Source organism: Sminthopsis crassicaudata, chromosome 3 (genome assembly GCF_048593235.1).
Source record: "Sminthopsis crassicaudata isolate SCR6 chromosome 3, ASM4859323v1, whole genome shotgun sequence".
Classification (NCBI taxonomy): Eukaryota; Metazoa; Chordata; class Mammalia; order Dasyuromorphia; family Dasyuridae; genus Sminthopsis; species Sminthopsis crassicaudata.
Window position 1 is genome coordinate 32,606,772 of NC_133619.1, and position 27,976 is coordinate 32,634,747.

The window sequence follows — 27,976 nt, forward strand, 5'->3', positions numbered from 1 at the left end:
TCAAGCCTTGCACCAATCCTATAAAATAATTATACTAAGATTTTATTATCTCCAGTTTTACAGATGAAGAAACTGAATCTCAAAAATGGTCACTTGCTTATGGTTAACATAGCCATAAGATTCAGAGCCAAGAAGATTTGGATTTAGGATTTGAAAGTAAATCTTTCTGAAAATAAGTCTAATACACCCTTTATTGTGCAATATGGGCTTTTCTGATTCTTCGGAGGGGTTGCTTGTCTGTTATGGAGCATGTCTTTAGTTTCTTCCATGTCTTTCTCCTGATTTTCATTATCACTGATTAGCATGAAAAACAAGGAATGGAACAATTGGTAATTTGGGGTCCCTTGTGACCTGAGGGACAAAGCCAGATGTTTAAAGATATAAGGTTTTAGATTTTTTCATTCCTTTATTCAAAATCATTTCAACTTTCAAACTAGACCTTTTTTAAAAAAAAAAAATCTGCTAATCTTGGAAATTATAAAAACTGGCTTTACAGTCAATTTGGTTTAATGAATAAATTGCCCTTTAAAAGGAGAGTGTTTGCCAGTTCCCATCAAAGCTGATGCAGTAGAATCAGTTTGCCATCTGCCTTCCCTTAATATAGGAAGTGGGGTGTACTAAGTCGATAGAGCACCAGACTGGGTACCCAGATAGTAGATTGCATTTCCAACTCCTCCACTGACTGATTTAATGACTTTGATAAACTGTCTTTTTTTCTTTATAGTTCTGTGCTCCCCAGTATAAATAGTACCTGGTGTTTTTCATAGTATAATATGATTAGAGCAATAATATAATTTGTTTCGGTATTAAGGGGATAATGCAATATATAAAGTATACATACATCCTCAGTTTCCAGTTACAGTTGCATGTGTATATTTTACTCAGCACAGTAGTGACAGAAAATCTAATGCTGTACATTACTGGCAGAAAGTAGATACTTGCTTTTGTTTCTAAGATAGTCAAGATTGTTTTTGATATCCATCTACAGAAGTAAGTTGATTTACTGGAATAGTTCAGGGAAGAAATGATGAAAACTTGGACCAATGTCTGCCTGTTTATAAATCCATTTGGAATTTTCCTGCAAAGATATTAGTTTTCTATTTCCTTCTCCAGCTTATTTTATAGATGAGGAAACTTACCTAGGATCATCTATCTAGGAAGAAGGGTATATGAAAGATGTTGTGGAGGTAGAAATGATTTGGTAGCTGATTGGAATTGTGAGATAAAAGAGTTGAGAGTTGATGGATAACACCAAGATTGCAAATGCAGGTAACTAGGAGGATGACTTTATCCTCTTACAAAATAGGAAAGTTTGAAAAGAGTAGCTGCCAAAGGGTCTGGGGGAAACATGATGTATAAATGGCTGAGTTTTTGAAATAGCCATTAAGTAGTAAGAGATGATTTGTAACTTAACAAGTGGTTTCTTCATTGTGGGTTAGAATAAGGGAGAGAACTTAAAACTCAAAAATTCTAAAAACAAATGTTTAAAAAATTTATTTTGAATGTAAGTGGGGAAAATATTAAATAAAATAAAACATGAAACATGAAATAATCTGATTAATGCTCAGGAGAGAGAGCCAAATCAAAACCATAGACCTTGGAGCCAGCCACTCAGAGATGATCACTAAAGCCATGGGATCTTTTGAGGGCACCAGGTAGAGATACTGTAGAGACAAAATTAAAGGCCCAGGAAAGAACCTTGGGAAATGAGAGCAATATGTTGCCTTTCTTCGTTGCCTTTTTTTGAATCTACAACACTTGGCATCATGTCTGGCATAAAGAAAGCACTTAATTGTAATTATTGCTAAAATAGTAATTATATATTAAGTTTGCTGCTTGTTAACTATAATCAGAAAGATGTGACTAGGAAAAAAATGGTGAGCCAATCATATAAGATTTAGAGATATGCCCCCATTGATGTTTATGCAATATCAAGAATATTAGAAGAAGGCCCTTAATAATGTTGGGTGGATAACCCTCCCCAAGAAGATCTAAGGAAAAACATGGACTAGAGTAGTGTGAAATGTGAAGTCATAAATGGATTGCAATCTACATCATTTAGAGATGAGATCATAGTCTCATTAAAAATAAATAAGCAATGAGTGACATTTATATGGTACTTTACACACATTTCATTTAACCCTCATAATACTATGCAAGGTTGACATTTTAGGTATCGCTATCCCATTTAACAGATGAAAAAAAAATGAGACTCAGAAATCAAGTAAGTTATCCTTCTTCATATAACAAATAAATTAGACTAGAATTCTAAACTAGGCAGTGAGCTACTTCTTAGATAATAAATTTGTCTGTAGAAAAGTACTGGGCTTGGAATCATAAAGACTCATCATCTGAGTTCAAATCAGACATTTAATAGCTGAGTGAATCTGAGCCTGTCGCTTAATCCTGATTGCCTCAGTTTCCTCATCTGTTAAAAAAAAAAAAAAAGTCTGGAGAAGGAAATGGCAAATGACCCAATATCTTTACCAAGCAAACCCCAAAATAGGGTCATGGAATGTAAAGCACAAGTGAAAAATAACTCAACAATAAATGCTTCAATAAACTTTAAAAGCCATTGGTGTCAATGGGAGAGAGGAAGGAGTAAAGTACAGGAAAAATTTGGTGGGTTAAAAACAATTTTAATAAAATTTATTTAAAAAAACAGTTATGAAAAAACAATTTTTGATAAAAATCCATCAGCAAATTCTTGGCAGAATTAATAGTTAAACATATATTTCAGAGGGCAGCTGTTATCTCATAAAATATGCAAATTGTAATAGAAAAACTAATTTATGTATTGATTTGCTTAGAAAAGTTCTACCCTTGGTATTTTGTATTTCATTTCTCTGATAAATGCAGAGCTTGTACGATTAGCTGAGCCTGCCCACCAATGTCTTGGGTTTTCCAAAGTGCTGCTCTGCCTCCAGCTATAATAGGGAAACAGCTGTGATTGAAGATGTCAGCTTGGTCATTACTATCAACAGCCTCAAGAACTATGAATCATTTAAAAAAATATATGTTTTTACTGCGTTCACATTATTATTGGGTGTGAATGGATGGGTGAATGTCTTAGAAAGTGATATAGATTACAAAATCTGAGTGCAATGGAGAAACTTTCACTCTTGTGTTAGTTATAGCTTTTGCCATAGTAATTTAATAATCTCTCTCTCTCTCTCTCTCTCTCTCTCTCTCTCTCTCTCTCTCTCTCTCTCTCTCTCTCTCTCTCTCTCTCTCCCCCTTCTCTCCCTTCTTCCTTCCCTCTTTCTGTCCCTTATTCCCTCTTTCCTTCCCTCCCTTTTTTGGGTCATAATTAACAGTTTCATTCACGATTTGGAAGAGAAAACCTGGTTTTGTTTTGTTTTGTTTTTAATTATTCAAATAGAAATGGATGACAGTAGAAAGCTAGCATTGCACTATATTTTTGTGCACTGACTAAAATCTAGAACCATATTATTACGCAAAATTGTGAGGCTTTGTTTCATTCCAATTGATTTATCTCCTATCTCTGCCTTCCCTACCACCCATTCTCTGAATGAATTCTCTTCTTCTTAACATCCTTATTTTCCTTGGACACTCAGCTGAATGATACTACCTCCTTAATAAAACTATTTTGATGCTGTGAGAATCTCTCTCCTCAAATTACTTTGTTTTTTTTTCTTTTCTGATCCTTTTTTTTAACATTCTATATCCCATCTAACTGAAGTCTGATATTGTTATCTTTGTTTTTATCCATAATGTCTTCCTCAGTGTAGGAGCCTAGAAAATGTTTGTTAAACTGAATCTAGTCTTCAGATTCTTTCTAAAATGAGCCAACACAGCACCTTTGGCACTTGGGAAAATGATGGATCTTCCAAATAGACCTTTTTTTTTTACTGACAGCATCTACATGATGGGTTAATGAATGTTCTTTTGCATTGGCCTTTGCATTTAAGTAAAATGCCGCTTAATTTTTAGAAATATTTTTTAAGAATTTTTCATTAGTGATAGAATTTATATAATGTTAAGATTTGCAAAAGACTTTACAAGTTAATGATTTTGATCCTCACAGTAATAATGTGAGGCTGATATTATTATTATCCCCAGCCTACCAATAGGAAGATTGAGACAAAAGTAAATGACTCTAATAAATATCCGGGGGGACAGATGCATTTGGGTCTTACTGACTCCACATCCTGTGTTCAATCTGTTATGCTATTGAAATTTCACAAAGGAAAAATAAAGGAATGAATGATATATTCGTTTCATCCTGTTCATTTTTTTTTTTTTGGTGTTCATAGTTTCTTTCATGTATTGTCTACCATGTTTTTCTTGGATGCTCCCTTCTTTTCTTTGTAATTACACTTTAAAATGAAATGAAGGACAAAAGAAGCAAGGGCTGAGATGAAAAGGATTACAAATCATATATGTGAGAAAATGTATATATTCATGCCTTTTCACTTACGGATCCCATTGCTCAGCATGTACCCTATAGGGGGTCAAAGACAGAAAGATCATAAATATAACTATGAACATATTTACTTTTTCTGTTAGAAAATTACTGGAAACAAAATGTGTAATCAATGAGCGGGGAATGGGAATGGTTAAATAAATTGTGGCACTTCAATGTCATAAATATTGTGAATATTGTGCCAAAATAATATTGAATAAGAGGAATTCAAAGACATTTGGAAAGACATATTTGATCTTATATGGAGTAAACAAAAATGAACCAAAAGATAAGTGATAGCTATTATGTAGGTCAAAACAATATAAAATGACATTATAATTCAGTTTAAACATAATGACAGTTTTGGTTCTAAAAGATTAATAATGAAATATTTCCTTCTCAGTAGAAATATGCTTATATCATGGGTATGAATGATGCATTAATATTATCAGATGAAATTGCTTTAGATTTTTCTTTGTTAAAGGAGAGATCCAATGGAGGTCGGAGAATAGCTCCTGGAAAATGAAATTTAAAGAAAAAAATTTTTTTAGCTTACATACTCGAATTAGAGCAACTGTCCTCTTCCCTTTAAACAAAAATCAAACAAATAAAAACACCTTCATATGAGAAATGTGAATATTGAATCCATATGTTAATGTTATATCATTGATTATATTGATATATTAGTTATGTGGAGAGAAGAGGGGACAGAGTGGAAATAGTGTGCAAAGTTATTAAAAGGTGATAATGTAAATATTTATCTTTTTTCTTTCCAGGAACTGACTTAAATTTTGTTTTAAATTTATTAAAGGGAAGTAGGACCAGATTCAGTCCCCAGTCATCCAGTCAACACTTACTAGGCATTTTCTTTTGTTGTTGTTGTTGAGTTATTTCAGTCTGTCTGACCCCTCATGATTCCATTTTTTATTTTCTTGGCAGAGATCCTGGAATGGCTTGCCATTCCCTTCTCCAGTTCATTTTACAGATGAGGAAACTGAAGCAAACAAGGTTAAATGACTAGATTAGAGTTGTACAGTTAGTAAATGTCTGAGTCCAGATTCAAATTCAAGCCCTCTTGACTCCAGACCTGGTGCTTTATCCATTGTACCATCTAGCACTTACTGTATGCCCAACATTGTAAGCTGATAACTGATGGAGTTTCCTTCTGGAGATTTGAAATTATCTGTCTTCTCAAACCCAATATTGTCAGTCTAGGGGAGATAGAAGGAGCTTGCCATTGTTCCATCATTGTCCCTTACCCTCCCTATACCAAGGAGTCTGTCTTAGTGCAGAACAAGCACATTTAAATTTATGAAAGTAAAATTCTGATTTAAGAACTGTGTTCTGAATGTGTTTGAAAAAGACCTGTTGCTATGGGTATTCTTTCAAAACAAATTAAAATATGGAACCAAAGTTAATGATTTTCATCGTCTCATTTGGGGATAAGGAAATAAGATTAGAAAAAATGTTTCATTCATTTGCATGTTCATAAGAATACCAGCTGTTTTGAGCTCTTGTGGGAGAGTTTTGAGATTGAGTATCTATGTGAGAAAGTTCCTTTGCTGAGAAGGAGGATTTCCTACTTGGGGCACGGATGTCACCAATTGACAAACCAGGAGAAAATCTATTCTTTCCTTGTCATTTACAATAGAGCTGAGTGTTCCTATCTGTAGAGATAAGTTTGCATCTTGATTCTGCCATTTATGAATTGTACACTGATATAGAATTATTTATGAATCATGTATAAATACTGTAACACACAAGAACACAATCAAAATAAGGTTTGATTCTTTTTTTCCCAATCTTCTACAGAGCTTCCTCATGTCCTCTGCACATAATGGCAGCAATATGATCCATTTGATCGTTCCATTGCTGGGTTGTTCTAGCTGTTTATAAAGAAAAATCTTATGTTGAAATTGAATAGGATTGATTCCTTTTCATTTTTTATTCCTTTTTATTTTTTGACTATTTTTATTCTATTGGCTATTGAATTTAAATCAGATTCCTTTTAACTTTTATCCTTTGGTTCTGGTTCTATTTGATAGAATAAGTCTACTTAGTGTGAAAACTCTTCATAATATTTAAAGATGGTCATTCTCTCTTCCCTTATTTTTCTTTCTCCCAAGATAAATATTCCTACTGTTCCTTACTGTATGTCAGTGGTTTTCAGAACCCTCAGTTTGGACTGCTTTTATTGAAATAATAAGCGTGGACTGAAGAGCCACTGTGGTTGCTTCTGGTTCTGACAAGCTGTGACCCTATCCAGCTTGAGATCTCTGATCCAATAAGTCTGTGTTTTTGTGAATACATTCCAATTTGTCACTGTTCCCTATAAAATGTGAGACTTGCCCATAGAAGAAATATAAGTAGATAGCCCTCTCTACTACATTGCAGAAGTTGTGGAGGCAGTGGTGGTAGTGAACCATGGCTGTGAATTACTACTTTTATTGTATGATTTTTTCCCCTATGTGATCATTTTTTGTTTATTTTTTTCTCTTCTTTCTTTTTTTCTTTAAATAATACTCTTTCTTTTTTAAGATGAGCCATTGGAAAGAAGGAGAAGGAAAGATTCACAGAGAATTTGAGTCATGTTGAAAAAATATCAATAAAAATTTATTTTTAAAAAATATAGGTCCTTGCAGAGATAAGGTAAATTTAAGATTTATAGAAACTGAGGGTATATCCTTCATAAAATATTTTCTATATTTACTTAACATCATGTCTTTTATCTTTAAGCTTTGATGCTACATAAAACAAGACATAAATGTATATTGGTCATATGTTTAAGAAGACAGGAGACGACCAAATAAATCTTCTTTTGCAAAATAAAATTAAAAATTCAGTGATAGGAAGAAATTGTTGTACTCCAGTTATGGTGTGTCAAGCTCTTTCCTGTGATTTGAACTCTCTAATGCTGTGAAAGTTGTATAAGAATTATTAGATGCTTTTTGAAAAAGTTTCATCCTGTTCGTGTCTTATTTGAACCTTATCCCCAAAGTTTAGAATTGTATATGTAGAACTAAAAGAAATTAAAAAACACAGAAAATTATGTAGGCAAATTCTCCCATTTTATGAATGAGATAATTCATAGGTTACTTCAAGACTTGGAAGTGATTTATCCATGTCATTCAACTAAAATGTATCAGACTCAGGGATTAAACCTAGAATCACCAAATCATAGAATTTCAGAATTAGAAGCCACTCCAGCTGTCTAGTTCAACTCATACCTAAGAGCATTTTTTAAGTTAATCTTTTTTTTCCAAATTCTAAAGAGTAGTTGACTCCAAATCCAGAACCCTTTATATAAGAATATATGTCAAGACATTCAACTCCTTCCCTAATCTATAAAATTTACTCCATGAAGGTAAATGTAGAATTCTATAATTTCTCCTCTCAAGTTCTTCTAGGTTGGCTCATCAAATGTCCTAGACTTTTGAGATGATTTTGAAGCTCGATTCTTATGACTTTAGCTATGAATCTTCTACATATTGGATAAACATGTTTAGTTTCTTCAAGTCACTGATAACAAAGTCAGTGATTTTTTTTTCTGCAAAGATGGTGATGTATAATGGAGTTATGAGATAGTAGAAAACTTTCCAAGTCCCATACATTGAACTTAGTCTTGATCAGGTGGGCTACCTATCTCTGTAATGACTGATTTCAAAATATTTGTGAAATTCACACACACACATATTTATACATACATACATACATCTTTTCATGAAGACTTTCCTTGGTGCAATCCCATCTCACTATATAAACAAAATAAAACAAAACCCTGTCTACCCTATTGTTTCTAATATGTCAATAATGATGTCATGTAGATATGGGTAAACCAGGAGAATGTCATATAATACCATCAAGAGATAAAGCCACAGTGATTGCAAGGATTTGCTTTAAGGCCAGTTATCCAAAAGTATCTTCAGAAAAAGAAAAACATTGTAGAATGGAATCCTGAAAGTTTCTGAGTTGTAAAAAAATCATTCCTATCAGTTCAGTTTTGTGTATGACACTTGCCATAGCCTTCACAACATCTAATTATGTTGTCATGGCTGAGAGAGTTTTTTTTTTTTTACAAATTTACTTGCTGGTTGATAAAGATCTCTACACAAGAAAAACCCTCTGTTGTTCATCTCTTCCTTTGTGTCTAATACCAAAAATATTTTTTAAAGGAATATTTAGGTTTTTATAGATGTTGATATTCAAAATAAAATTGTGAATGGAAATTAAAGAATAATGTTACATTATGTCATGGAAGTGGAGGAGGGGTGGGGTAAATACACAACTAGATAATAGGTAGATAGATACATGGAAATACACATATTTATATACGTGACTATATAGATCTAAATATTCCAACATTTTTATTGTTCTGTGACTTATTTGTTGACTTCCTCATTAAAAGGGGAATTGTTTCACTGTTTCCACGAACACTTGACATGTAATAGAATAAATGATTGTTGGTTGATTTATTTTTAATTTTCCCTCAGTATCCAGAATGTCTCACCCCCCTACATACATAATTACATAGATATGCTTCTGTCTACTGAAATCCTTAAAAATCCTTTAAAACCCAACAAAAATGTCATTCCTCCATTTGACTATACTAAGCCTGCTTTATGATAAGTCCTTTTAAGACTTCCTATCACACTTTGCTCCCATCTCTCATGTAATTATCATGTTCCATTTAGAACCCTAATTATTTATGTACTGCTTACATTACCCCATAAACTATTCAAGTACAGGAATTGTTTTTAGTTGTCTTTATATCTTTATCCCTTGGTTTTTACTAACTGCTGCTTGGATTGAATTATTAAACACAATAACATTCCTCCTATAAAATTTTATGTCTCTCCTATGCATTTATCCTATTTTAATTTCTATTATGCCTACTTAATGATGGCTTTTATATCACCTAGTAAACCACAAGCTCCTTGAGGGCAGGAAATCTGATCATTAAAGGGCAATGACAAGAGTTTCCTGCACATAGTATTTGAATTGAACTGACAAAGTCACTTTTTACAGCTGACAATAGAATTTAGTGCTTCAAGTCATCAACTATTTATGATAATTGTATGTGATTCTCCCATTAGCACACCATGTCATTCCTCTGGGTGTGCTTTGAAAAATTAATTTGTTCTTCTTTAGGGGGCTAAAACAAATAGACATTTGCTATTGCTGTTAAAAAGCTTTTTTTTAAAGAGATGTACAATATTTAAGGCTGAACAATATGTTTTTGGGTTTACCAGTTATATCTGAAAGGTACCATCTGGTATTTTCTTTTGCCCTTATGAAGAATCTATACCTAGATCATCTTGCATAGATGAATACCTGCCCCAGTTAATTAGTTATTATTCTGTCTCTTTATTGGTGTTTCATATGCTGAAAGTATAATGATAATTGGCGTTCATAATGAGAGCCAAACAAGACTGAAATCCTGGAGAAAACTCAAGAGAAACATGTATTTGAAAGTCGTTAATTGAAAGACTGTCATAGAATCAAAGATGTCCTCACATACTTGTTAGCTCTGTGACCATCGGTAAAACACTTCCCCATTTGCCTGTTTCATCTGTAAAATGATCTGGAGAAGGGAATGGCAAACCTCTACGGTATCTTTGCCAAGAAAACTCCCAATGGGGACATGGAGAGTTGGACATGACTGAAAACACTCAGAAAAACTCAGAGAGAAAGGACTAGACTTATGCATTTAGCCCCAAAGGATAGAATAAGGAGCAATAGGTATAATTTAAAGATTTAGGCATTATGTCACAGATAGATCTGCCCCCAAAAGGTAATGGCTTCCCCCTCCTTGGAGTCTTCATGAACAGGCTCAATATCCACTTATCTAGAATGTTATACATAAAAAGATGTTCCCTTATTATAGGAGTAGTAAACCATTGAGATTCCTTCCAACTCTCCATTTCTATTAGACTATAACTATCTTAAATTATTGAAGAGATGGCATTAGGTGAAATTTAAATTTTGGAATTTAATTAATTTCACATATCAATGTGGCAATAGCCAATCTGGATGATACAGCATGGGATATCCTGATCTTGAAATAGAGAAATCCTGAATTTGAATCCTGCCTGACATACCATTGATAGGTGACCACTGGCTAGATCTTTAACTTCTCTGTGCCTCAGTTTCTTCATCTATAAAATGAAAATAGCACTTGTAATGTCTGTGTCACAGGTTTGTTGAAAGACTAAAGTGTGAATAATGTATATTAATGTCCAGTGCAAATATCAATTATTATGAAGTGGGACCTTTGATTAAGTAGTCTAGAATGTATGTGCATTAACAAATTAGTCTGCCCATCAGGTTTTGTTTTTCAAAGCTCAAATAAATGTCTCGGAATGTGATGAGTTAAAACACAGCTGAATTGCTTTGATTTCCCAATACTCTGCTGCAATAGCATTTGTATTTATGGTATTTTCTAAATCACATTTAAGAAAAGTAGATTTTTTTAAATGGTTGAAATACAACCACATGGCTAAATATTATACATGAATTTTAAATTGTATTAGAAGTTGAATATTTATTGGGAAATCTGCATTCATAATTTCATAAAAGATATAAAGAAAGCCTCAGGGTAGATGCTTAGCTTCTATAAACAAACCTTAATTATGAAAACAAAACCATACCATTTTTTTAGAAAATTCTAAACTGTAAAATAATGACAGCTAACTTTCCCAGTGCTCACTTTGTAGCTTAAGAAACAAAAAAGCTTGAAAAGTGAATTAAAAATAGCTTTAATTTTAGAATCAACTACGAGTCACTAATTTTTGAAATGCAAAATATGAAGGTCCTGCATATAAAATTATTCAAGCAAGTGTAAAGCCTCTACTATGTTCCAGGCACTATGAGTCTTGGGGAGCAGAGAAAAATGGCCAAGGATTTCAGCAATCAAAGTTGAGGAAAGAAAAATCTTCAGGATTCATGATGGCCTATGCAAAGAGATGGAAGCAAGAGATAAATATTGCACATTTAGAATAGTAAGGGATCTGGGATATGGAGTGTGAAGGTAGAGTAATGTGAAATAAATCTGGAAATCTATGATATACCAGATTCTCAAGGTTTTATAATGTAAAAGGAAGAAATCTTTATTTTATTATTTTAATTTTAATACATTCCCATTTTTATTTTAATTTAATTTAAATTATATTTTTAAATTATCCTAGAGGCTATAGAGAGCCATGGAAACTTCTTGAGTGGATTGAAATGATTAGAAATAGCTTTAACAATATAAATTTGGCCATTATATTAGGCATATTTTACCAAAGAGAAGAGAGCAGAGGAATGGAAAACAATTAAATGACTGTTACAATATTCTAAATGAGAGATGATAAAAATTTGAACTAGGGTAGAGGCTATGTGAATTAGGAGAATGGTATGAATGTCAGGGACATTGAAGAAATATAATCAATATGATTTAATGAGTGATTGAATATGGGCCAAGAAGAGAAGGGAGCATCACAAGCAAAGCAAATATTCAAGGAAGATTATGATTGTAAATCTTGATTCCTGGAAAGATGATGCTATCAGGATGAAACAAGCATGTCAAAAACAGTAGGGAGTTAGCGGGAAATATAATGAGTTCTGTTTTAGGCTTTTCAATTTGAGACACCTGTGGAGTATATGGATAACAATGTCCATCATGCACTTGGTGATACTAAACTGAATACCCAGTAGAGCAATGAAAGCTAGATATGTAGATTTGGGAGTCATCTGCAAAGCAGTGATAATGGAACCCACAGGAAATGATCAGATCACTGAGAAAGCTTAAAGGGAGAAATAAAGAGAGCATGCATGAATAAGACATTGAGAAGAAACAATCCAATTGTTAAGAAGACAACAATTGTTAAGAGAAAATAATATTAAGCCCCAAAAATGATGGTGGTGATGATCATCATAGTGGTGATGGTAGTCTTGATGATTGTGCTAGCAACAACTAGCATTTGTTCAGCTCTTTAGGTTTAGCTCTTTTCTACGCTGTCATTTGATTTAAGTAAATAGAAGAAAGGATTTCCAATGATGTCAAGTTAATGATTATGTAAAAGTCAATGAAAAACATGAATGCTGAGAATCAGGGGTTACAACATAGTACATATGAGGAATTACATGAAAAAAGTATTATAAATATCTTCATGATAGAAATGAGCGATTAAAAAAAAGATAATACCCCCAAAATAAACTAACATCCCTTCAAGTGGTCATCCTTTTTTTTTTGTGGTCTTCTGCTGAGGGTAGTTTTACAACCTAAAATATGTCTTTCTCCTTTTTAATATGTCTAATGGATAGGTAGTTTTTGCCTACCTACAGCCTAATCTATCTCTATAATTTTGACCCATCTTCCTTTTCTTATGATGCTTCTCATATGGCACCATGTCCAACCCGATCTCCATTCTCACCACCATTCTCTGGATACTCTTCAATTTCTTGGTTACCGACTTCCGGCCAAGATGGCGGCGTGGAGGCAGACAGCTGCTTGAGCTCCTCGTTTTCTCTCAGAACTTACTTCACGAAAAGCCTCTGACTTAATGCTTGACCCAGAAAGAAATCCACAAATTATCACCAAGAGAAGACATCCTTGAAAGTCGCCAGAAAAGGTCTGTGTTTGTTCGGGGGAGGGTCAATCAGACTGGGCACAGACTGAGGGTAGACAGCCAGAACCAGACAGGCAGCTCACACAGCTCAGACCTGAGGGGGAGGGGTGTGATCTCTGCCGTTTCTGTGAAAGGGCTTTTGCCCCAGTGTGGATGCTCCGTCTTGGCAGCAAGCCAGGAGCGGTGGAGAGGGTGTAAACACTGGAGGTGAAGATTAAAACCCCAGAAAGCCAGCGTCTCTCAGAGCCCGGCCACCCCCAACCCCCACCTGGACTGACTCGGTGCGTTCTCAGAGCCTCAGAGTGCAGACTCAGTACAGTCATTGCTGTTCTGTTAGTGGCTCTCTGCTGCCCTACCCCCAGTTTGTAGAGGAAGCCCATTAATAACATCCAGCCCTATCCCCCGCAAAACAGACCAATTGTTTCTCTTGTCAGTTTGTTTTCTTTGATTCCTACTCTGACAAAATGAACAAAAAATTCAAAAGGGCTCTAACCATTGACAGCTTCTGTGTGGAGAGGGAGCAGACTTCAAATGCTGAGGAGACTAGGAACAGAATGTCCCCAGATGTATCCCCTGGGAGGGATATAAGCTGCTCCTCAATACAAAAGAACCTCATAGAGGAAATCAAAAAGGCTCTCACAAGAGAGCTGGAAGAGAAATGGGAAAAGGAAAGGGAAGCTTGGCAAGAGAGCCTGGAGAAGTCATCCCATGCATTCAAAGACAGAATGGATAAAGAAATCAAATCATTGAGAAACAAGATTAGTGAGCTGGAAAAGGTAAACAACTCCAAGGAAAACAGGATTAGTGAGCTGGAAAAGGTAAACAACTCCAAGGAAAACAGGATTAGAGAGCTGGAAAAAGAAATCAGCTCTCAAAAAAATAAAATGGATAAAATGGAAAAAAATTCCATAGAAGATAAAAACTCAATTGGACAATTACAAAGAGATATAAAAAAAGTGAGTGAAGAAAATACATCATTGAAAATTAGACTGGAACAAGTAGAAATGAATGACTCAAGGAGAAACCAAGAGGGAGTCAAGCAAAACCAGAGAAATGAAACAATTGAAAAGACTGTCAAGTACCTTACCAGAAAGACAACAGACCTGGAAAACAGATCCAGGAGAGACAATTTGAGAATAATCGGACTCCCTGAAAAATGGGAGGAAAAAAAGAGCTTGGACACCATTTTCGAGGAAATTATCAAAGAGAACTGCCCAGACGTTTTGGAAACAGAGGGTAAAATAGACATTGAGAAAATTCATCGATCACCTACTGAAAGGGACCCTAAAATCAAAACGCCAAGAAATATAGTGGCCAAGTTCAAGAACCATCAGACAAAGGAAAAGATATTGGAAGCTGCTAGAAAAAAACAATTCAGATATGGAGGATCCACAATAAGGATAACACAGGATCTAGCAGCATCCACATTAAAAGAACGCAGGTCCTGGAACATGATATTCCGAAAGGCTAAGGAACTTGGTATGCAGCCAAGAATAACTTACCCAGCAAGAATGAGCATCGTTTTCCAGGGAAGAAGATGGACATTTAACGAAATAAATGAATTCCATCTATTTTTGATGAAAAAACCAGACCTACATAAGAGGTTTGATCTTCAAATACAGAACTCAAGAGACTTCTAAAAAAGGTAAAAAGAAATCTTGAGAACTATACTTCTGTCAAAAAATATGTAAAGAACACATGTACAATTTGTCTTAGAAACTAGAGGTGGAAAGGAGATTATATCATAAAAAAGTATAAAGTGGTGGTACTACATCTCATGAAGAGGCAAAGGTAACCTATTATATCTGAGAGAAAGAAAGGAGGGAGATGAACATAGCGTGTATCAATAGACATATTCGATTTATGGTGAAACTTCTTCCACTTCATTGAAAAGTGAAAGGGAAGGAGTAAGCTAAGGGGAAGGGAATACAGTAATTTCGAGGAAAAGGGGTAAAATAAGGGGAGGATCTTTAAAGTGGGGGAGGGATCCTAAAAAGGGAGGGCTGTGAAAAGCAAGTGGTGTTCACCAGTTTAATACTGGATAGGAGGGTAAAAGGGAAGGAAAGGGGAAAAGCATAAGCAGGGGTTAATAGGATGGCAAGCAATATAGAATTAGTCCTTCTAACCATAAATGTGAATGGGGCAAACTGCCTCATAAAGAGGAAGCAGTTAGCAGACTGGATTAAAAGTCAGAATCCTACTATATGTTGTTTACAGGAAACACACCTGAAACAGGATGAGACATTCAAACTAAAAGTAAAAGGGTGGAGCAGAATCTATTATGCTTCAGGCAAAACCAAAAAAGCAGGAGTAGCCATCCTCATCTCAGATCAAGCAAAAACAAAAATTGATCTAATTAAAAGAGATAAGGAAGGGCATTATATCCTGCTAAAGGGAAGCATCAATAATGAAGCAGTATCAATATTAAACATGTATGCACCAAGTGGTGCAGCATCTAAATTCTTAAAAGAGAAATTAAGAGAGCTGCAAGAGGAAATAGATAGCAAAACTATAATAGCGGGAGATCTCAACCTTGCTCTCTCAGAATTAGATAAATCAAACCACAAAATAAATAAGAAAGAAGTCAAAGAGGTAAATAGAATACTAGAAAAGTTTGATATGATAGATCTTTGGCGAAAGCTAAATGGAGACAGAAAGGAATATACTTTCTTCTCAGCAGTTCATGGAACCTATACAAAAATTGATCATATACTAGGGCATAAAAACCTCAAAATCAAATGCAGTAAGGCAGAAATAGTAAATGCATCCTTTTCAGACCATAATGCAATCAAAATAACATTTAATAAAAAGCCAGGGAAAAATAGACCAAAAAATAATTGGAAACTAAATAATCTTATACTAAAGAATGATTGGGTAAAACAGCAAATCATAGACATAATTAATAACTTCACCCAAGAAAATGACAATAATGAGACATCATACCAAAATGTGTGGGATACAGCCAAAGCAGTAATTAGGGGAAGTTTTATATCTCTACAGGCCTACTTGCATAAAATAGAGAAAGAGAAGGCCAACGAATTGGGTTTACAACTAAAATTGCTAGAAAAGGAACAAATTAAAAACCCTCAGACAAACACAAAACTTGAAATTCAAAAAATAAAAGGTGAGATTAATAAAATTGAAAGTAAAAAAACTATTGAATTAATTAATAAAACTAAGAGTTGGTTTTATGAAAAAACCAACAAAATAGACAAACCCTTAGTAAACCTGATTAAAAAAAGGAAAGAGAAAAAGCAAATTGATAGTCTTGAAAATGAAAAGGGTGAACTCACCACTAATGAAGAGGAAATTAGAACAATAGTTAGGAGCTACTTCGCTCAACTTTATGCCGATAAATTCGATAACTTAAATGAAATGGAAGAATACCTTCAAAAATATAGCTTGCCCAGATTAACAGAGGAAGAAGTAAGTAGTCTAAATAGTCCCATCTCAGAAAAAGAAATAGACCAAGCTATTAACCAACTTCCTAAGAAAAAGTCCCCAGGACCAGATGGATTTACAGGTGAATTCTACCAAACATTTAAAGAACAACTAACTCCAATGCTATGTAAACTATTTGAAAAAATAGGGATTGAAGGAGTCCTACCAAATTCCTTCTATGACACAGACATGGTACTGATACCTAAACCAGGTAGATCGAAAACTGAGAAAGAAAACTATAGACCAATTTCCTTAATGAATATTGATGCTAAAATCTTAAATAAGATATTAGCAAATAGACTTCAGAAAATCATCCCCAGGATAATACACTATGACCAAATGGGATTTATACCAGGAATGCAGGGCTGGTTTAATATTAGGAAAACTATTAGTATAATTGACCATATTAATAATCAAATTAATAAAAACCATATGATCATCTCAATAGATGCAGAAAAGGCATTTGATAAAATCCAACATCCATTCCTACTAAAAACGCTTGAGAGTATAGGAATAAATGGACTATTCCTTAAAATAATAAGGAGCATATATTTAAAACCTTCAGTAAACATCATATGTAATGGTGATAAACTAGAACCTTTCCCTGTAAGATCAGGAGTGAAACAAGGTTGCCCACTATCACCATTACTATTCAATATAGTACTAGAAACTCTAGCCTTGGCAATAAGAGCCGAGAAAGAGATCCAAGGAATTAGAGTAGGAAATGAAGAAATCAAATTGTCACTTTTCGCAGATGACATGATGGTATACTTAGAGAACCCCAAAGACTCTGCTAAAAAGCTATTAGAAATAATTCAGAATTTTAGCAAAGTCGCAGGATACAAAATAAATCCACATAAATCCTCAGGATTTTTATACATTACCAACACAATCCAACAGCAAGAGATACAAAGAGAAATTCCATTCAAAATAACAGTCGATAGTATCAAATATTTGGGTATATATCTACCAAAGGAGAGTCAGGAATTATATGAGCAAAATTACAAAACACTTGCCACAAAAATAAAGTCAGATTTAAATCATTGGAAAGACATTCAATGTTCTTGGATAGGCCGAGCGAATATAATTAAGATGACAATACTCCCCAAACTAATCTATTTATTTAGTGCTATACCAATCAGACTCCCAAGAAACTATCTTAATGACCTAGAAAAAATAACAACAAAATTCATATGGAAGAATAAAAGGTCGAGAATTGCAAGGGAACTAATGAAAAAAAAGTCATAGGAAGGTGGTCTAAGTGTACCTGATTTAAAGCTATATTATAAAGCAACAGTCACCAAAACCATTTGGTATTGGCTAAGAAATAGACTAGTTGATCAGTGGCATAGGTTAGGTTCACAGGACAAGATAGTGAATAAAAATAGCAATCTAATCTTTGACAAACCCAAAGATCCCAAATTTTGGGATAAGAATTCATTATTTGACAAAAACTGCTGGGAAAACTGGAAATTAGTATGGCAGAAACTAGGCATGGACCCACATTTAACACCACATACTAAGATTAGATCAAAATGGGTCCAAGATTTAGGCATAAAGAACGAAATCATAAATAAATTGGAGGAACATGGGATGGTTTACCTCTCAGACTTGTGGAGGAGGAAGGAGTTTGTGTCCAAGGGAGAACTAGAGACCATTATTGATCACAAAATAGAACATTTTGATTACACCAAATTAAAAAGTTTCTGCACAAACAAAACTAATGCAAACAAGATTAGAAGGGAAGTAACAAATTGGGAAAAAATTTTTACAGTTAAAGGTTCTGATAAAGGCCTCATCTCCAAAATATACAGAGAATTTACTTTAATTTATAAGAAATCAAGCCATTCTCCAATTGATAAATGGTCAAAGGATATGAACAGACAATTTTCAGATGATGAAATTAAAACTATTTCCACTCATATGAAAGAGTGTTCCAAATCACTATTGATCAGAGAAATGCAAATTAAGACAACTCTGAGGTATCATTACACACCTGTCAGATTGGCTAAGATGACAGGAACAAATAACGATGAATGTTGGAGGGGCTGTGGGAAAACTGGGACACTGATGCATTGTTGGTGGAGTTGTGAAAGAATCCAACCATTCTGGAGAGCAATCTGGAATTATGCCCAAAAAGTTATCAAAATGTGCATACCCTTTGACCCAGCCATACTACTACTGGGCTTATACCCCAAGGAACTACTAGAGAAGGGAAAGGGTCCTGTATGTGCCAAAATGTTTGTGGCAGCCCTTTTCATAGTGGCTAGAAGCTGGAAAATGAATGGATGTCCATCAATTGGAGAATGGTTGGGTAAACTATGGTATATGAATGTTATGGAATATTATTGTTCTATAAGAAATGACCAACAGGAGAAATACAGAGAGGCTTGGAGAGACTTACATCAACTGATGCTGAGTGAAACGAGCAGAACCAGAAGATCTTTATACACTTCAACAATGATACTGTATGAGGATGTACGCTGATGGAAGTGGATTTCTTCAACATAGAGAAGAGCTAATCCAATTCCAATTGATTAATGATGGACAGAACCAGCTACATCCAGAAAAGGAACACTGGGAAATGAATGTAAACTGTTATTTTTTACCTTCTGAATCCAATTCTTCCTGTGCAACAAAAAATTCGGTTCTACACACATATATTGTATCTAGAATATACTGTAATATATTTAACATATATAAGACTGCTTGCCATCTGGGGGAGGGGGTTGGGGAGGAAGGGAAAAAATCTGAATAGAAGTAAGTGCAAGGGATAATGTTGTAAAAAATTACCCATGCATATGTAATGTCAAAATATGTTATAATTATAAAATAAAATAAAAAATTAAAAAAAAAAAAAAATTTCTTGGTTACCTTCCTAAATTGTAGTTCCCAGAAAGTAACTAAGTAGTAAACATTTCCTCCAACCATCCATTCTTCAAGTAGAAAGTATTGTGTAACATAATAACAGCAGTATTGCTTTGCACCAAATCCTGTATCAGCTACTATTTATCAGTACAACATAACCTCAAAGAGTAATAGTCAATAATTTGCTAACATCAGTGGGCATATCTAAATTAATTGGCCTATATGCCCAAAGGTTGAGGGATTGTAAGAGTTTATTTGGAGTTCATTTCAGTTAAGAATTTATTAATACAACTAAGTTCTGAAAAAAATCTGTCCACCTGGCCCATTATGGTAATATAAATATTAGGGATTGAATGATTTTCTAATTAAAAATTGATTCTTTCTGATAGCTTCTTGAGTATTAAGAAACAATGCAAGCATGATCAAAGGGTTATTTACCTCTTGATAAACCATATCTATTATCTTGGCTGCAGATTGAATTAAAATATGACCCTTTGGGGACTGGAAGTGATGTGTTTATTGAATCCAAACCTCAACTTTTTTTTTTTAATCAGTCCAGATGGAGATAAAAAACTTGCAAGTAATGTGTTATGGGAAATACAGAGAAAGGCTAAACAACTAATTCAGATATTTCAAAATCATGAAGTAAGTTGATTACATATCAAGGTTTCAATGAACCATTCTGACAGTGATCATGGATAGAATAATTAGTAGTATAGGCAGTTAATTGTACAAAACTGCCTCTAGAAGTGTGAGGAAAGAAATCTGGGTTCTTGTGAATTTTTTGCTCAAAATGATTTGTGTAGAAAAAAAGAATTGAAAAATCAAAAGGACACTGCTTATTGTTTAAAATGAACAAAAGAATGGGTTTCCTAGAATTAATAGTATCAAAAATCTGTTGAGATGAATTTAATACAAAAATTATTTTAAAAATCAATATGGGAAAAATATCCATTGAAACAAGCCTTAGTCTTCTCATCCGTAAAATGAAAGAACTGGATTATATGTTCTATGGGACCTAAGACTTAGACTCTGATGACCACGTTAGCACCATGTATACCTTAGAATCAGCCAGAGTCAGGATAAGCAAAAGTCTTTATTCTCAGTCTTTAGCAGTAGAAGTCAAGGGAATGGACCTGTAGGACCTCTTCGTCTCCCACCCAGAAGTGATCCTGGCTAGTCTTACTCCACTCCCTAGTCTCTCCTCCAATTCTCTGTAAACACCAAAGGATTGGGCCAGCACAGGATAAGGGAAGGGCCATTTTCCAAGCATATTCTTATATTGTCCAATCAGTAATTAGCCTCAAGTGCTCGATTATCCGACCTCAGTACATTAACTCAAGAGTTTCAGCCCTTTATAAGTCCAAAATCCTAAACATAAATTAAGTGAAGTAGAAGACAAAAAGGAAGTAAATCTGTGACTTAAGTAGTACTTCCTTCTTGAAATACAAATGATGAAACCACATGTGAAGTATCAAGTTAATTTCTAGGCAACATATTTAAGGGAAGTAATTGCCTGTAAAATCACATTAGACAGATGGATCAACCAATTTGAAGGTGATAGAAAGAGAATTTTAGCTTCTTGAGGGCAGACATTGTTTTATTTTTGTCTTTGCGGTTCCAGGACCAGTTGCCTAATAGGTATGCAAATAAGAGCTTGGTTCCCTAACTAGCTATTTTTGAACTATTTAACTTTGAATTACTTAATTTCAACAATTCAGATTATAATTTCAATTATTTAATTATATTTCAATAAATCTATCACTGTGTACATGATATATAGTGTTCTGCAAACTTTAAAGTCTTTCATATATTGCTAACTCTTAAAAGATCCTTCGACTGGTATAGTCCAAAAATCCAGAGGGTTAGGTTTTGTTAATGGAAGGGACTCCTTGAGTTTCATTAGTCTGGATGCTTGGGTGATAGACACATGGGATGGAATGAATTTGGCTGGAACTTCCAGAACTTGGGCTCTGTTGGCAGTACCCTGAGAAGAGAAGGCTGCCTCCATTCTATGATAAGAGGCACCTAATTTTCATCATAAAATATTGGGTTTTGAATGAGGAAGATTTGAATATACATGGTGTCAAGCACTTATTAGCCATGTCACTATGAACAAATTATTTAAACTCTTTTACCCTCAGTTTCCTCAGTTTTAAAATAAGGATAATGATAGCACTCAAATCACTGGCTTGCTGGAAGGATCAAATGAAATAATATTCATAAAGTGCTTTACAAACATATGTAAATGTCAGCTATTGTTATGAGATATCAAAGGCAGACTATAGTGGAAGTTCTAAATAATAACTGTCATAAATGTCCTAAGGACAGATTTCCCATTGAGAAATAACACTGTTAAAGATAAATAGACCATTTCTGTGTTGTTGTTTAAAGAAAGAACGGGGTAATGACTAAATGACAGGCCTTGAAGGCAGTGACAGAGAAATGAACATTTGCAGCAATCTACTTTTTTTCACTCAGATCTTCAGAGCTATTTTGGCTCTAAATTGAAATTATTGATTTCATTTTCCTTAAGTTATTGGTGACTTTTTTTTCTATTTAATCTGACCAAATTTGGGCTAACGATCAGACACTCAACTGACATGCTTGAAATTGTGCAATCAGTTATATTACACTGTAGGCAATTTACATAACAACTATTACCAATCCTAAACCAAAAGGGAAGAATAAGAAAATGACATCTGATAACTCATAAGGACTAATAATGATGATGCCATTCTCTGAACCAATTGAGAAGACTGCAGTATTAGCAGCATTAGGCACATAGAAGAATGTGTAGAGAGTGTAGAATTTAGAAAGAAAAGAAATTAGATATCATCCAATTTCCTATTTTCATAAAGTTTGATAGAATAAATACAGGTGCAGTAAGTTGATTTTTGAAGTTTTATTCTTTGCATTTTTATAAAGGTGAAATATAATTATATAGGACGACAAAATTGAGTACCCTTAATTCATATGTTGTGCAGATGAACTTTAAAAAAATGCCCAAGTGTGTTATAAAAAATAGCCTTGAAATAGATGGATAGATTTTTCCAGCTGAACCCTGCAATTTTAATTTAACTACATAATCACATCTTAGCAGTCAAATTAGTATGTTTTTTCATTAGTACTAATTAGATTGTTATTATAAAGCAAAAGAATAGTTGCTTATAGCAAGTAATAAGAAAAATATTAGTTGGAGAGGACCAGTTATTCTCAAGAGAACTTATCTAATAAGATGGGAAAGTAATAAAGGCTATTGTCTTAGATTCTGCTATACAAATTCACAAAATACAGAGACTAAATAAATTAAGCAAGAAACCATGATATAAAGTATAATTACAAAGACTTGTTATTCTGTAGGATCACAGTTTTGAGTTTGAAGAGATCTAAGATCATCTTTGTTGTTCATTCATTGTCATGTCCAACTTTTTGTGAGCCCATGGACCTTAGCATGATAAGCCCTTCTATTCTCCACTGTCTCCTAAATTTTGTCCAAGCTCTTGTTTATTGCTTCTACAATGCCATTTACCCATTGTCCTCCTCTACTATTTGCTTGTCCTTTTGCCTTCAATCTTTCCCATATTCAGGCTTTTCCAATGAGTCCTGTCTTCTCATTATGTCACCAAATATTTAATCTTCACCTTCAGTGTTTGACTTTCCGATGAATAGTTTGAATGAATTTATTTATTGACTAATTTGATCTCTTTGCTATCCAAGAGCTAATCAGAAGAATTCTCCAGCATCACAGTTCAAAAATGTTGATTCTGAAGCACTTAGGTTTATTTATGATCCATTTCTTAGTGTCCCTACATTAATAAGTGAAAAAAAAAAAACTTTAATTATGTGGACTTCTGTCAGCAAAATTATGTCTCTTCTTAGTCCTTATCTTTTGTAGTTTTCCTTCCAATGAGTAAGTAGGTTTGAATTTTATGGCTGTGGTCTCCAAAGATCTTTGAGCCCAAGAATATAAATCCAACACTGATTCTATTTCTTCTCTCTCATTTTGACAGGATGTGATGGGACCAGTTGCCATGATCTTAGTTTTGTGTGTGTGTGTGTGTGTTTTAATGTTAAGCTTCAAATCAGCTTTAACTCTCTTCTCTTTCATCTTCATCAAGAGGTTTCTTAATTCTTCTTCACTTTCTTTCATCAGAATGGTATCTTCTGCATAGCTTGAATTATTGCTATTTCTCACAATCTTACTTCTGGCTTTTGATTCATCCAGTATGGCATTTTGCATAATGCACTCTGCAAATAAATTTTAATTTATACACCCTTGTCATACTCCATTCCAGATCTTAAATCAGTCAGTTGTTCTATGTTCAATTCTAACTGTTGTTGCTTGACCCACCTAGGAGTTTCTCAAGAGATAAGTAGCATGGTTTGGTATTCTCATCTCTTTGAAAATGACTTCCTAAATTTGTTGTGATCTGCAAAGCAAAGTCTTTAATGTATTCAGTAAGCCAGAAGTTGATATTTTTTCTGGAACTATAATCTGATTAATGTTGGCAATTTGGTGTCTAGCTCCTCTAACGCTTTGAAAACCAACCTATATCTCTAATAATTTTTGGTTCACATGTTACTGAAGTTGAGTTTATAGAATATTACATATAATCTCACACCTTGTGTGAAATGAACACAATTTTTTTGCTAATTTGAACATTCTTTCCCATTGCCCTTATTTAGGATAGGACATAAACTGATCTTTTTCAATCCAATCGCTACTGTTCAGTCTTCCAAAATTTGCTGGCATATTAAGGGCATCTCTTTAAGAACATCATTTTTTAGGATTTTAGATAGCTCAGGTGGAATTCTGTCACCTCTATTATCCTTGTTGTTAGCAATGCTTTCTAAGGCCAACTTGACTTCATTCGCCTGAATGTTTGGCTCTAGATCAGAAGCTACACTATTGTGATTGGTTATGTTAAGATTTTTCTTGCATATCTCTGTACACTCTCACCACCTCTTCTTCATCTCTTCTATATATGTTGAGTTCCTTACAGTTTTATTTTTTATGAAGTCCATTTTTGTATGAAACATTCCCTTGATAGCTCTAATTTTTCCCTCTCATCTTTCCCATTCTATTTTTTTTTTCCTTCTATTTCTTTGCATTGCTCATGTAAGAAAACCTATTCTCTCTTTGCTTTTCTCTGGAATTATGTATTCATTTGGGTATATCTTTTCTCTTATTTTTATATCTTTTCTCTTATTTTTTTTACCTTTTGTGTACCTTTATTCCTCAGCTATTTGTAAAGCCTTATCAGACAGCCATTTTGCTTTCTTGATCTTTTTTTTTCTCCCCTTCAGGATTTTTCTTTGTTACTGCATCCTATAGAATAAATTCTTCAAACACTCTACCTACCAGATCTAATCCCTTAAATTTATTCATGCACTTGCACTTCATATTCATGAAGGATGTTATTTAGTTCATACCTATATGGTCCAATGGTTTTCTTTACTTTCTTCAATTTAAGTCAGAATTTTGTAACAAAACCTCTCAATTTGAATCACAGTAAACTCCAGGTCTTCTTTTAACTCACTCTAGAGAGCTTCATCATCTTTGATTGCAAAGTATATAATCTTACTCTGGCTTTGATATTGAGTATCTGGTGATATCCATGTGTAGAATTGCTTTTTGGGTTGTTCAAAAAGAGTGTTTGCTATGACTAATGATTAATCCTGACAAAACTCTCTCTGCCCAGCTTCATTTTGTACTCCAAGATCAAATTTACCTATTATTCCACTTATCCTTTGATCTCCTACTTTATTATTCTAATCTCCTATGATGAACGTGACCCCTTTGTTGTTATTTTTGTTGTTATAGCTATAAGATTTTGTCAGTCTTCATAGAACTGATCAGTCTTTGACATCAGTGGTTGGAGCATAGACCTGTATTACTGTGCTATTAAATGATGTGCCTTAGATTTGGATTCACCCAGTCCTATCCATTTGCGATCCTGTCCATTACAACTAACTCTTCTTGAATCCAGATCTAATTCTCTGTCTACCACCGAGCTGCCCCTTAATATAATTCTCTTGTAGGCCAGATATTCCTTGGTAGATTTTTGGAGGGGTCTATGAAATTAGATGGGAAAACAGTCCACAGTTTCATTAACTTCTCACTGAAATTTTTTGATCTATTCTATCATATAGGCAACAAATGTTTCTCTGTAAAGGAATAGATAAGCTTTGACAGGAAACTTAAAAAAAAAAGCCTAAAAACCTTAATGATAATCTAATCAACTCACCTGAAAGAGTTTAATTGACCCCAGGTTAAAAAGTAGCAAATCTGATACTTCAAACAAGATCATCTATTTTCAGGTGTAGCCCTCTTTGTTTTGTTTTGCTTTTTTTTTTTTTTTTTTATCTTTCCAACAATAATCTGGCTTTTTTGTTGTTGTTTTTGCATACTAGATTCCTTAAAACATAAAAGTTTTGTTGATGTTGTTGCTTATCTTTTTAATTTTTTGTCTTAAATTTTTGCCCTCTTTATATTTATTTTGTTATTTTAATTCAGTACCGATGAAGAATATTTGGGTAAGGATCAGTGAAGAAAGAAACAGAAGCAAAACATGGTGGTAGGTTTATATCATAAGCCAACTGTACAGAAAGAAGAAAAATATAATACATTTAGGCAAGAGATCAAAATTGTGCACAGAGCAGTAATAGAGATGGGACTGATAAGTGGAAAGAAACTAGCTATCCAAAGATGTATTAAACTTCTATCTATTCTAAAAGGTTAGTGGTAGTTAGTTAACATCCCTGATATGCTTTCTTTTAAGGGGTTGAGAAGAATTGCTTGCTATTCTGTAACACTAGATTCTGGCCAATGAAGAAATAGTGGTTGAAGAAGTCAAAATAATAGAATAGCTGAGATGCCACAGTTAATAGAGCAGAGACCCTAGAGTCAGGAGGACCTGATTTCAAATCTGGACTCAGACACTTAATATTCCCTAATTTTGTGACTCTGGATAAGTCACTTAATCCGATTGCCTCACACACACAAATAATAAAATAGATTAAAATAAAATGTTAAAAATATATAATTGCTAATATATAAATATATAAAGCATGTTAACTTGTAAAACTCATTATTATCTCATTTGATTTAATGCCATTATTATCCCCATTATACAGATGAGAAAAGATAGTCTTAAAAAAGTTAAAGGACTGGATCACAGTCACACAGCTATTAAGTCTCTGAGTCAAAATTCAAATATGGGTCTTCTTCACCCCAAACCTAGTACTCTGTTCCCTACTATCATTAGGAGATGTAACATATCTCTGGGGGAGATAAATTCATTGTCACAAGTTGCATAAATCACTCATGACTAGATTTGCCATTTGGAAAGAATGGGGATTTAGAACCTTGAGTCTAGCCAGATACTCTTAAACCTTCAGGCATTATAAGAATTTTTCTATTTATAGATCCATCTATAGTTTGAGGTTCGAAGCTTTCATGTGACACTAGCTGTGTGAAAATGGGTAAATCAAAATTTCTGGACCTCAGTTTAAAGTGAGATTAATAACACCCATAGGACTCTCATAGTCTTGTTTCTAATGACATACTATTTGTAAGATGTTTTACAAAACTTAAGGTGTTGTATATCTATTGATTATTCATCAGATAATTATATATTAGAGCGTCATCCTTGGAGCTTGAGTCTTTACTCTTCACAGCCAAGAAGGAAAGAAACACTATTGACTCTTCTAGTTTTGTACCTTCCATATATATATGTGTGGGTGCATGTGTGTGTGTGTGTGTGTATACAATATACCCATATATATATAAATATACACATAAATTTGATTTGAAGGATAACTATGGGGATTTTGGAAGAAAAGCACCTTTTCCTATGTTGCATATTCCTCCCCTCAAAGTTTTGCCATTTACAAACCTCTTCTTCTTCCTATTATTATTGATACTACTACTACTACTACTAATAATAATAATAATAATAATAACAGGAAGTTAGGAGGATTGAGTGCTAAAGTTGGAATTAGGAAGACTTGACTTGAAATCCTGCCTCTGAGACTTATTAGCTGTGTAACTCTGGGCAAGTCACTTAACCTGTTTGCCTCAGTTTCCTCATGGGGATGATGTTGTAAGAATCAGATGTGATAATATATGGTATAAGTATCTGAATAACAGAATATTTGCAACAAAAAAGGTGGCGACATACTGTGAAGGGCTTGTGAATTCTAGACAGATAATTATGAATTTATTCTGTAGATATTTCTAAGTGGAGTAGGGTTATCAGATAAAATCTGTGGCTGGCAAATTCAGACAAAAATCCTATTGAAAATAATAATTGAGATAACAGTATTCAGTAGGAAATAGTCAAGTGCAGAATGATTTTTTTTTAATGATGATTTATTTAATGGAGTTAACATTTATGTTAACTTAATGACTTTTTAGCTTTTTATGTTAACAAAACCAGATCATTTAATTCTGGAACTTTGTTTTAATACTGTGTTGTTATTTCCTCAGATCTTCTCTTAAGTTTCTAGATGAAGTTTTCCATTTTCCATGTCAGTTGAAACAATCAACTTTTTTGAAGGCTCCACTTAGGGAGGAAACTCTGTGCATACAAAGTGTACATATACAAAAATATTTGTATATGCACAT

General features: G+C 33.8%; 1 protein-coding gene across 6 annotated transcripts in view; it reads left to right on the top strand.

The window, feature by feature from the left end:
* The window catches only part of NAALADL2 (N-acetylated alpha-linked acidic dipeptidase like 2), a 1,407,963-nt gene that overhangs the window by 574,853 nt on the left and 805,134 nt on the right, over nucleotides 1-27,976 (top strand). The gene's annotated exons all lie outside the window — the stretch shown is intronic.